Raw genomic sequence first — 12,827 nt, 5'->3', positions numbered from 1 at the left:
CTGTCACCGAGCGAATAATGAAAATGTGTCATCTTGGATGAGGAAGGCAGACGCGCACTGCTCTTCAGAGAATTCCATTTTCTAATTCTCTGACAGACGCAGAGGGGGAGCAGAACACATGTACCTCCCCCTCACATACACCAATTACCGCAATGAGCAAATGAAAGGTTGTGTCCCATCAGGGCCGCCGTAGGGGGTAGAGAGAGAGAGAGGGGAATGTAGCAAGAGGGGGGGGAGTTATACATAATTGCGCTGCCCCCCCCACCCCCACCACATACACATATTACCAACAATCATCATCTGCTGTCACCGTTGTTGATAATCCCAGAGTTGTCTGTTCAGTGTTACAGCAGATTGGCTCTCCCTGCTCGCTTTCACTCTCCTTTTTTTTTTCTTTTTTCTGTCTCACCCTTGATTTCTTGTCTCCATTTCTTCATCATGCCATTTTACCCACTCCACAGATTTTCCCTCCTCCTCCTCCTCCTCCTCCTCCTCCTCCTCCTCCTCCTCCTCCTCCTCATCAGCCATCACCATGCTCAGTGACATTTCACTGACTTAGTCTTTACAATAATAGCAGTCAAAATATGTAGAAAGGGTCTGGTGGGGCAATCAGGATTATTTACAGCTTCACAATATCCAAATGACAATGACTGACTGACTGACTGTTTCTTAAAAACTGAATTAACCAACTGTTAGTGCTTATATTAATGCAGCCAGTACATTTTAGTTCTCATTATAATCATAGTTAGGTATTTGTATCATTTTAGAAAACTGCATTGTAGCTCTGATTTGGTTTAAAACCCCACAATAGATAAACTGAAGTCAGCTAAATGAGCTCTGTGTATCACCGGTGTGCCAGAGCTAAAAATCCAGTTGTAGATCTGAGAGCCGTGAAGCCCACCTGACTGCATGTTCTCACTGTGCCCGGCTGCTGCGCGGTGTCTCTGCAGGCTAATTGAAGTCAACCATAGGGCACTGCTAATGATCAGCCTACAGCGACCCTTGATGGTCTGTCATCTTCCTGTCTGCAGGCCTGCGTGGTATTTAGAGAGATCCTGAAGGTTCAGAGAAAATGAGAGAGGCAAAAAGCAAGGGAGAAAAAAAAAGATGAAGAGGTGGGTGGGTGGAATGGAGAAGGCCATGGGGTAGATGTGGCGGTGGGGGTGGGGGTGTTGAACAAATGACCCAGGTGATGAAATGACCACCATGCTGTGTAGGAAGTAACCACGTCCGGCTCTGCTCACTTCCGCTCAGTGGCCATTATCCTTCCCCCGAGCTCCCAGCGGCTCCAAATTCACTAACACAGAATCGATACGAGCAGGTGGAGCGAAAGTTGGGAGGATGGCAAGTGTGCATGAGGTGAGAGGGAAAGGGGAGGAGGAGGAGGGTGAAGAAGGGCAGGGGGAAGAAAGAAAAGAAAAGAGGAGGCGGAAAGGAAAGGAAAGGAAAGGAAAGGAAAGGAAAGGAAAGGAAAGGAAAGGAAAGGAAAGGAAAGGAAAGGAATACTAATGGAAAAAATGTGGTGAGGAGAGGAGAGCAGGGGATGTATGATAAGCTTTCTGATGGTGACAAAATGATACAGCCGCTTTTCATCAATCCACAGAAACCTGTGTAAATTCTATTTTCCGTATCGATTTCTGAAATTAAATCTACAGCAATCACGAAAGAGAAGCTTTAGATAAAGAGAAGCTGAGGAATTACAGAAACCGTTCGAGCCTGGAGAAACGTTGGCTTGTGCGACAAAGAATTTAAGAGACAGGTGCTCTGATGTTTTGTCTGTTCGGTGTAGACTGTGTCCCTTTACTGCTGCAGCGCTGGAGCTTGTTTCTGCCACGTTTGCCCTTGTGGCATTTGGCGTTTATTGCGGGAGCAAGCAGTCAGCCTCAGCAGTTATATTTCAGGTAACGACGAGCACCCAGGCTCTGCCAGGCGGACATAATGTTCTGTGTTACCGTCCATCCTGAGCTCCATGAGAGGAGAGCCTTCACAAAAATTAGATCAAATTATCGGCCACTGCCACTTTTTATCCTTTTAATTGCTCATTTAGAATAATTGTCTTTTTTTTTTTGTTTACGGCTGTTCATACCACGTGCTGTAATGTGAAAATGAACAAGAATACATGCACATAGAAATTCTGAAGAGAGAAATCCTCGCGATCACTGTCTTAAACTATGTACTGAAAAGAAACAACATAAAAAAAAACCTATTGAAGAATGAATTCAAATGTTCATCATTTCACACACACACACACACACACACACACACACACACACACACACACACACACACACAAAAAAGACGTTTCAAAAGAGGGAACGTGTTGGAGTATAATAAACTATATTACATTCATCGCATGAGCGCTGGTTGAGGAGAGCTGGGAAGCCGGCTGGGTTGCAGATGAATCAGCCTTGATATATAATACGCAGGATGCACGCACAATAACAGCAACACCTGTAGAATACAATGCGATCTAACAGAACATCCCTGCGATACTCTGCGAAGCTCGTAACGCTCCGGGTTTTTCTTGGGACTGTGAGAACGCCATCTGTGTGTGGTGCTCAGTTGGACTGCGTTCTCTTTCAAGGTGTTCCTGTTATTTTGTCCATCCCCGGCCGCGTCAGCTGCAGACAATATGACTTCATTTAATAAACCCAGTGCGAAGCCCCTCCATCATCACCGCACTGAGAGCCTTGTCTGTTAGAAGTGGCGGCATGAATTAAAATAAACTCCTCGCATTGACTTGAAATCTTAACTTATTTGAAATCATCATCATGAACAAATAGTTATGATTTAATTAGCTTACCATCCATGTAAAGGGAAATTATTCCCATTGGATATGATGGAATATGATAGAAAGATTTTTCCCCCTGCCTCTCTAAAAGAATTACATTTCACTAACTGGCCTTGACAACCTAATTGAACATTAGTCTAATATAGAACATTACCAGGAGAGAAATGAAAGCCTGCTGTCCCTGAACAGTCTGTCAGCTTCATGGTGAACACTACTGTCTTCCCCCAGTCATTTCTCTCTTTGGCTCTGAGTGAAAGGACCTTCATCCCAAAGTGAAGAGCATAATTTAGCTTGCTCTAATGACATAGAGCTATTCAGCAGGCTCCCCATACTGTAATTGTTGGACCAGGACTGGAAGAATAATAGTCCCAAACTCTCACCCGCCGAGCTTTTCTTCACCACAAGTCTGAGTATATTGCAGTGACCTGCGTCCTCCAGAAAGACACAGAGACGGAGATAACTAGAGCCACTAAGTTATGTGAACTATGGGGAGCCCATTATTTCTTAATATGCTTTTTTAATGTGAAAATTAGAAGCAGACTGGACGTGGAGCTAATTCCTAATGTGTCATTCTGTGTGTGCGGGTGTGTGTGGGTTCATGGGTTTAACCAGGCAGCATGTCCTTGTGTGGCGATCTTCAATGTTCCTCGGCTAATACCTGTAACTCAGTGGCTCATACTGGACGTTAATGAGTACTGAGAAGGGCACGCCTCGCCAGGCAGAGAGAGGGAGAGAGAGAGAGGAGAAAGACAGCAGTGCTCGTCTAATGAACTCATAGCTCACTGTACGCTGTCACTCTCCTGCTCAGCGCTGTGACCTGGACAATGCAGCCACATTGTTGCCCCAGCTTTGTGTGCGCTAACCCAGGCAGCCAGCACCCCACCGAGAATCAATGGCTCCTGTAACTTAAACTTGGTGGCGGCGCGGGCCAGCGAAGGCAGCTGTCATTCTGAGTATTGTTTGCTCTGACAGCAGACTCTGATGAGGGCATTGTAAAGAGAGAAACTACAGACACAACGTGGTGCAATGTGGAGGCTGTACAAGTTCACCACGAGACGATAAAGATTTACTGTATCTGAAGCTGCAGCAACTGAAAGAACAGTTGAGTTGTGCAACATTATTTGAGGCAAGGAAGGTTCAGAAAGGGCCGGGGTTTGTAAGTTGTCTGCTGTTATATTTATATTTCATTTTAATCCCACCTTGATGAAGTTAATAATTACATAAATAACTACACTGGTGTCATGGGACTCACTGGTTTTATCAGCTGTCTTCAAACATCAGTTAAAATGTCATCTGATCTAATTGATATTCATTTTAAATTCTAGACTTTGGTGTGGGGTCATGAACCTTCACCAGGCATCAAATTCACAATATGCAGCAACATCTTTACACCAGAGCCACAGGCTGCAACAATCAGCAATCAAAAGTTAATTGATGGAGTCAAATCCGAAACACCTGAGACTCATTTCCCACAAACGCCACGAAAAGACTAAAAGTAACAGCGTGTTCTCGCTATTTTCTGACTTCCCTTCTTTCCCTTCTCCCTCTAGATGTGAATCTTTAAAAACAAAAAATGCTGTTATTTCTTAAAACAGCTGAGCATTGTCATGTGACAAACATTACACAGACAGGAGTAAATAATGTCTTTTGTGGGGACTATTTTCAGGGACCGACTACAGTGTGTTGGTCATAATGAAGGAACAACAATAAGATAAATCAGGCTTTGGCTACACAGACAAGACTTGATAGTTCGAACAAATCATTGGTGGTTTGAGTTTACCACTTTGTTTGGTGTTGATATCACAGAGTTGTTCTTGTTGAAAGCTGTAATTTTACAGTAATCACAGGCTTTTAAGCCTTTGAAACACCAGCTTGGGTGTTTTTTTTCTCAAACTAAACCCTAGATCTACAGTATATTTTGATATGCAAACCAGTGAAATCCATTTATCCTGTTCTGTGATTTCAGACATCAATCATCCATGTCATGGTTAAAATAAGAATTTGTCACTTAATTCCTAGGCAAAAAAAAAAAAAAAGGGTGTTTCTCGGAGATATGAAGTTTTCCTCCAGCGGTAGTAAAACATAAATTTTAAATTCTACATTTAACAGCCCCTGGGTCCATCTCTTTAATGGGCTTTAGACTGAGATTTGATTGGGTCCTCTACTGCTTCAACCCCAACGAGGACCTGAAAGGCTCCGCAGAGCAGAGCACACAGAAAGCAGGCGCATGAATACAAAGATATTGAAGCAGGTATTGAGGTCTGAAAGAGATGTGTGTGTGTGTGTGTGTGTGTGTGTGTGTGTGTGTGTGTGTGTGTGTGTGTGTGTGTGTGTGCATGTGATCTTTTCAGGTCTTAAGAGCTCTTATATCAAGCAGTAAAACATGGAGCGCAGCACTCCCCGACCCTGCCGGTCATTTCATCTACTTCCAAATGTCACAGTGTCACAGACCTTTGTTGAGATCAGCAAGCAGGGCACCTTTGTGTGTGTGTGTGTGTGTGTGTGTGTGTGTGTGTGTGTGTGTGTGTGTGTGTATACCACACAACATTGACCTGACAGACAAGGTGAAAAAATAAAAGACAGAAAAAAGAGAAAGAGCACAGAAAGCAGTTCTCTGCTGGGCGTCAGCTTTGCGACTCGTCTGTCACAGTAAAGCCATCAGGCCGGGGAAGATGACTGTCATTAGACAAGAAGTCACACATCTGGACCATCTTGGCCATAAGTAAAGAACTGGAATTCACCGAGGCTTGAAACAGCTCGGAGCAGACGAAACAGAAGAGAGAAACATTGCAAACATCACAGAAAGTCCACATCCTCGATACATGTCAGATAAATAAGTGATTTTTGTTGTTCCCTTTCTCTTCCAGGACAGTAATGAGGTGGGAAAGCCGTGCCGGTCAGTGTGTGGCGCGGGGACGTTTACCCACCATTAAAGATTAATAGAAATAGAAGAACGGCAGAGAGGTCAGCGGGGCTGAAGCCAGCGATATTAACAGGAAATAGGATGGAGCAGAGACGCCGTAGGCGGGCTACGGCTAAACAAGCCATTATCATTCATTTACAGGATATTTGTCATTCACAACACAACCTGCAGCCACAAATAGTGTTGTGATGTTTGACTTGAATAACAGACAACTGCGGAACATGAAAACAGTTATCTCGCTGCTTTATTCTTACTCACTGGCACTTTGCCTTCCCTTTTTCACTTTCCCTCTTGTTTTTTCCTCTCCACTCCTCTCATCTACTTTTCTTTAATTTCCTCTCCTCTTCTGCTCCTTCCTCTCCCTCTCCTGTTTTCCTTTCCTCTCATGTTCTCTTGTTTCCTTTCTTCCTCCTTTTCTTTTCTTTCCATCTGTTGCTTTTTTCCTTTATTTTCTTTCCCTTTTTTATTGCCTTGTCTTTCCTTCCTCTCTTCCTTTGCTTTCTTTTTCTCTCCTCTTCTGTCCATCTACCCCTTTTTTCTTTTCCCTGTCCCTTCCCTCTTTCCTTTCCTTTCCTTTCCTTTCCTTTCCTTTCCTTTCCTTTCCTTTCCTTTCCTTTCCTTTCCTTTCCTTTCCTTTCCTTTCCTTCCTGTGCCCCTCTTCTTTCCTGTTTCTTTTCCCTTCCTTCTCTTTTTTCCTTTTCTTCTAACTCCCTTTTTCCTGCCCTGTCCTTTCCTTGTCTTTCCTTGCCTTTTTTCCTTTCCTCTCCTCTCCTCTTTCTTATCCTGCTGGGATCCAACTTTATTGGCAGAGCTTTAGAGAACCAATACCAGGAGATTAAACTTGTGTCCTTTTACTCTTCTGTTATTAAAGCGGCTGCTCTGCCACTGCTGCTCAGCTTTCTGTGTGTGTGTTTGAGATCTCTCTCCACACTCCAGCCCAACCTGTACTGTGGCAGAATGGGATCCACACTCTTGTTTGCATCGACAAGTGCACATCCAAAGTGCCTTAATGTCCCTTGATGTTTGCATCATGCATGATGAATGAATGAATGAATGAATGAATGAATGAGGTAAATGTGATTCATTACATGAATTCATTGCATGAATCACATTTAGCGTGCACATTTAGGCTGGTCATTATGCAGAGTTGAGCGTGTTGTGACATTGCTTGTATAATGTGTTATGTGATTAGCCTCAAAGCACTGTAAGGATTAATAACTCCCTCTCTTTAGATGATGATCCATGATGCTTAACAAGGACATTACATGTTGAGTATTTCATTTGACTCTTGCTGATGACGAACCTTTTTCACATGCAGGTGAAACTTTTTTTAATCGGGAAAATCCCCAAGATGGCGTCACACCTTGTCCGACTTACAGGGCTGCTGTTGACAGATAATCAGGAGCCACTACTTTGAGTTCAGCCTGTCAGAAAAGTGCGACACGTTGTGGAAGACTAGTGATTTTGTTGTTGTACATTCCTGTTCTTGACAACAAGTCACAGTCTACCTCAGTGAGTCACACCCAAGCATCCGTCCTCTCCTCTAGCCTTGCCTATTCCCCTTTGTGTTGTGTTTTTGCCCTTCAGTGTCCTTATTGTGGCTGCAGCTTACAATTTTAATTGTATAGTAAAAAGGTGCGGATGGTACCAATACCTGGTCAGGTATCTAGCCCACTGATTTGGTACATAAAGGTGGAGGTATAAACACTGCAGTCCTTTGATTGGTCAGAGAGAATCGGAACAGCCACCTTCATCTCGTCGCCTGTGCTGTGATGTAGGATTGTGCAACTCTGTTTTTCTCTTTTTCCTTGCTGCCTGCAGCCTTTTCCTCAAACAAAGGTCCGTGTAGTAATAAACAACCACATAACGGGAAGAAAGCAGACGACACATTCAATGTCCTCCATTGTGTTGTTGTTATTGTGAGAGTAGCTCAGTGCTTAATGTGTGTGTGTGTGTGTGTGTGTGTGTAGCGAGTGTGTGGTTAAGCGAGCGAGGGAGAGTGAGTGGCAGAAAAGCGATGATGAATGTGAGCAGAACAGAGGAAAAGGTTCGCAGCGAGCTGTCACTCTGACAGGAAATGTACAGTATGGGTTACAGTGTGTCAGTTCAGAAATGCTGCAGCTCCTCAAGACCAAGAAAAGTCTCATCCGTTGTTTCCAGACTGATGGAAAAGTGGAAGACGTAAGGCCCAAAGGCCGCCTTACAATCCTGATTACATTCAAGACTACTGCCTGTGGTGGAAAGGCAAAACGGATCTAGCATTTAGGTCATGTGGGTATGGGTTAGGAACGGGTTTCAAAGTGTTTGGTGGAAACGCAGCTTAAATGTGGTGGCAAGCAGAACCCAGGCTGAACCCAAATATTTGTGCCTTTGCTCCTTGTCTTGAATAAATTCATGTATTTTGTTAAAGCCAAAATGAAATCTTAAAGTTATAATCCTTAAAATTGCAGCTGCCAACCGAACAATTCTTTTTCAAAATGGCACGTTTTGAAAATCAATGGTTGCATGAATCTCATTTTTAAAAGCTCCTCGGTCAGAAATACCACAGAAGAAGACAATCAATCACTGTAGCTCTGCTCGTGCCAACGGAAATCTGTTTCCTCTTCAAAAGCTCAAAACGGCATTTGAATTCAGTGGGGGAACGGCGGACTCCGCCACAGACCGTGCAAGCTGCTCTATGTAAAGACATCAGATACGTGCATACCAGAAGAAATGCCAGCCACAAACAGGGTTAAAACTCTTTGATGTGACAAAAAATTTGAAGGATTATAACTTTAAAGAAATGGGAGGTCATCTCAGAAATGTGTAACCCCCCCTTTCCATTTTAATCTTGACCCCTGACCACTAAAGTACCCCTTCCTTTCAGACCCTCTCTTGTAAAGGTAAGTTCTTTAGCCATTAACCAGTTTACTGCAGCCTCATTTCTGCTTCTGAAGACTTTGTGTCTGTATGTTATAGCAAGAATAACGTATTTTAAGTACATCAATAAAAGAAAACATGTGCAAAAGGTGAAGCTGCATCGCTTTACTCATGATACCGAACAGTTTCCTCTGCACATTTGGATATGACGGAGCTGCGAGGCAACACGACAAAGCACCTGGCAAAACCCGCTGGAACAAAAACACAAAAACTTTGCTGTTATTTCTTGCATCTGACTTGTACTGTATACATGTTCAACTGTACCTGAAATAAAATGAGAGCCTGTGGCCTGTTCGTGTGAGCAGATTAATGTTCTGCGCTCTGCATATTCCACCCCATTGTACATCTCAGCCAGACTCCAACTGTGGCAATCAATTCAATCAGCAGCGCTTATGAAGCCATTACAATCTAGCTGAGAGCAGGCGGGGGCTGCATCCTTCAACTGGCCTCGGAGTAATTACTATTTAGTCAAGCCAAAAGAATAGAATGATGGGTGCATAGATAGATAGATAGATAGATAGATAGATAGATAGATAGATAGATAGATAGATAGATAGATAGATAGATAGATAGATAGATTAAACATATCCCTAATGACTCGCATGTGACTATGAATATGCATCACAGCGATTGGGCAATAAGAGTGGGTGTCGCGTTATTTACACCCCCCCGCCCTTTGAGAATGCTGTAGCAGGTTGTTATGGTGACTAACGTGTACCATAGCAACCAGGCTGAAGGCTCTATCCCAATTGTGAAGTCCAGGGGTCTCGCGGCGCTGTGAGGATGTGTCCGGGCCTCCGGGCGTAATATGTGATGGAGGAAAATTCACAGGACGCGAAGCTGACAGAGGCGGCCCACCACTCTCACCTCGTGCATAATTACAGGCTCAGCTCTCCATATGCACAAGAAAGGGGGTTTTAACAATGCTGCGGGGGAAATTTACAAGCATGCGTTTGAAGCACCAACCTCTGGACAACTGGCATGTACTTCTGTGACACTGGACTGGGAGTTGTAGAGACAGGCAAAATGACCAGTGGTCTTATAATCACTGATGAGGCATTTATTGTTTTGTGCTTGTTTTTTAGCTCCTCAACATCCAGCTTTCACCTTTTATTTCCATTGAAGTCGCTTCTGGGTTGGAAAAGTCTCATTCACGCTGTCCAACAGTCACATCACTGTCATAAATATGATGCATCAACTTGTTCCAGCTCTTCATTAGATGCCAGATGTTTTGTACAAGGTTTTGAATATCACACTGAGCCAAACGTCGCTCATATAGTTCGGTAGGGCTGCAGGTCAGTGGGTTCAAAGTGGTTGAATGAACCACAGCAAATTGCACCTGTGTACATGTCTCTGTTCCATTTTATTCAAGGGCAGGCCTTGTACATACATCCACTCCTCTGCTCCTTAATCAGCCTTGACCACAAATAGCCAGGTCATGAAAAAAATGAAATTACTGTATTGATTCGTGCAGATTTGGAGCCTCTACAAGTTCTAAACTTGTGTTTTTATGTTGAAAATTTCTTGCATCTGAAAAACAAACCTGAGACATTTTAATGTAAAGTCACTGAGTTTGCTCTTAATAAAATGGTCTGTATTCACAGCGATGTCTCATGGCATGATGGGAAATATACAATATATTGTATTACAATACAATTTTTGTCAAAGGCCACCTGAGTTATCTGATGATAAAATAGTTATGTTCTTATTTCAAAACTGAAAAATAAAGCAAAAGAACGACATAGAAATCTGATCGACGGGACATCGTTTGTGTCTTGCGGAATAGTTACAAATCATTGAAAAATAAATCTATTTTACGATGTGACAGTGGTTATGCTTGTCTATGTTTAGACACAAAAACAACCTGGTTAGGTTTAGGAAAAGATCACGGTTTGGATTAAAATAAGTACATACTTAGGGTTGAGGACCTTTGTCATCATGGTTGCAATAATAAACATGTGGTTAGGTTGAGGAAATGATCGTGCTTTAAAAACATAATCACAGTGTTAGCTGCTGCTGGAAAAGGGAAACGATGGTTTGTTGAGCCACCCATCCACCCCAACCCGTCTCTATCTGGTCACTGCCGCTCTCTCACGACATCACCTCACTTCCTCCCGTCTTAACCACCATGGCCCCTTGAGGGTTTTGTCATTTTAACATAAGCATATGTTGCTTTGGGGGCACTTCTCGAAACAACTGATGCCGTCGTTCTTCATGCAAAGACAGTCTCACTCGACAGCGTGTGGGGTCCCACGGGGCTCCGTTCTCGGTCCTCTGTGGTTCTTATTCTACTGGCCTCACTGTTTCTCCACAGCTCGGGCTGAACCACCTACTGCTCTACTCTAAATGAAAAAGATTCAGTTGAACAGGTATACAGGTAGTGAATTTTCACATTGATGATGAGGTGCAAAAAATAAATTCACACTCACTGCAGTGAGGTGACACAGTCTCCAGCTATCATTAGAAGTGGGGTAAACGTTTAGAGCTTAATTTTTCCCAACCTGCCACGCGGCAGGTTTTCTACAGAGGCCTTCTTCATTTGCCTTCAGTCTTCTTCAGCTCCACACTTTGGACAGATTAATTATACTATACGCAACTCTGTGTTTAACATATGAATGCATCACTCATGTTCGAGAGGACAGAAACATAGTAAAAATGTGCAGTGCTTCCTCTTGATCAAATAGTGTAATTTTGCGTGTGTGTGTCTTTTGAGTTTATCTGTGGGCCATGAGGTGCAACCAGAACACAGGGACAGGAAGAAGCCATTCTAAAAAGCACCTGAGATCTAATGCTCACCACACTACAGTATGTATATTCTCCATCTAGAAATGCATAACACGAAGAGAGTTAAATGAAACGAATGAATGAAAAAGTAAATTCACATCTGAGGCCTCTCAGCGTTGTAATGATGACTATTCCCCGAGCTCGCTCTGCCCTCTGCTGTCCAACTGCTGTAAAACAGAAAGGCCACACACAAACAGCAGCAGTGACAGACGGCTTCATTTTGGAAAATGTCTGATGCATGAAACAAAGTGCGGGGAACTCTGTGCCTTTGGTGGAGTCATAAAATAAGCTGTCTGCTGTTTGTTGTTGCTCTGTGACAGGCAGGCTGAGTGCGCCAGCACACTTAACATCATCTCAACTTTATTGCCATGCAGTGATGTCTTATGGCCACGAGTAAGCAGGCACACAAATAGCTATCAAACAACAGGCCTGTGACAATGTTCTGTATTATACTCAAGTGTAACGCATTCATATGCAAACAGTCTGAGTCTTCCAGCTCCCGTATTTATTCTCGTCAGCCTATAATATGATTCTGAACCAGTTTATTCTGCATGTTCCTTGATGTATATACAGTATTTTACTTTGGAAAGTGCTTCATTACAGCATGTGCCATAAGACGATCATGTTGGCTATTCAGCACAGTCAACTAACAGCCATTAAATAGTGCAATAGGCTCAACAATTAGCCTGGTGGTAATACTGAGTTTTCTTGTTTTCATTTAATTTGAATCACTAAAAAAATCTGAGATGTGGGCAGCGAGTCAGAGGTCAGGAGCCAGGCTGCCTAACAATGTATGGTCTGTCCATTATGTAGGAGGTTACTAATAGGAGCTGATAGTCGACTGAAAGCAGTAACATTCATTGTAATTCCTTAATAGAAATTCATTGAGGCCTTTGTATAACATTTGCAATATTAAGCAACATAATTGTGTGTTCGTACACAATTATGACTGTCAAATCGGCCTCCAGGCAACGAGGATCCATGCAATTTTCCCATTAATTTCACATTTGACAGGCAGCACTTGAGGTGGATGACGTAATTAAAACACTTTTCATTTACCTTTATCAAACCTAGTGGCCAGCCGGGTACAATAGAAATAAACAGGTAGACTTTCCACTTCGTCCTGTTCGCCTGTCTGATAACAACGTACATTACATTGATGTACGTCGCAGTTCCTCACTCAAGTCGCCAATTTCACCACTGTAACATTTGATTTGAATTCTCATTTTGTGGCAAACTGCAGTCGAAGGACAGTTTTCTAACTCAGTTCATTTTCTGCTTGTATCTTATATGGTGAGTGCTGATGCTGCTTTGAGTCGTTGATGCTTGATTGTATTTCCAAATTGATGTACTGGAGATGTATAAATCAATTCATTCTAGGCAGCATGTTGCCTAATAAACATGCATTGG

This window comes from Chaetodon trifascialis, chromosome 10, assembly GCF_039877785.1.
Source record: "Chaetodon trifascialis isolate fChaTrf1 chromosome 10, fChaTrf1.hap1, whole genome shotgun sequence".
Classification (NCBI taxonomy): Eukaryota; Metazoa; Chordata; class Actinopteri; order Chaetodontiformes; family Chaetodontidae; genus Chaetodon; species Chaetodon trifascialis.
The sequence above is the reverse complement of the archived record's forward strand: the minus strand, read 5'-3'. Positions refer to the sequence as shown.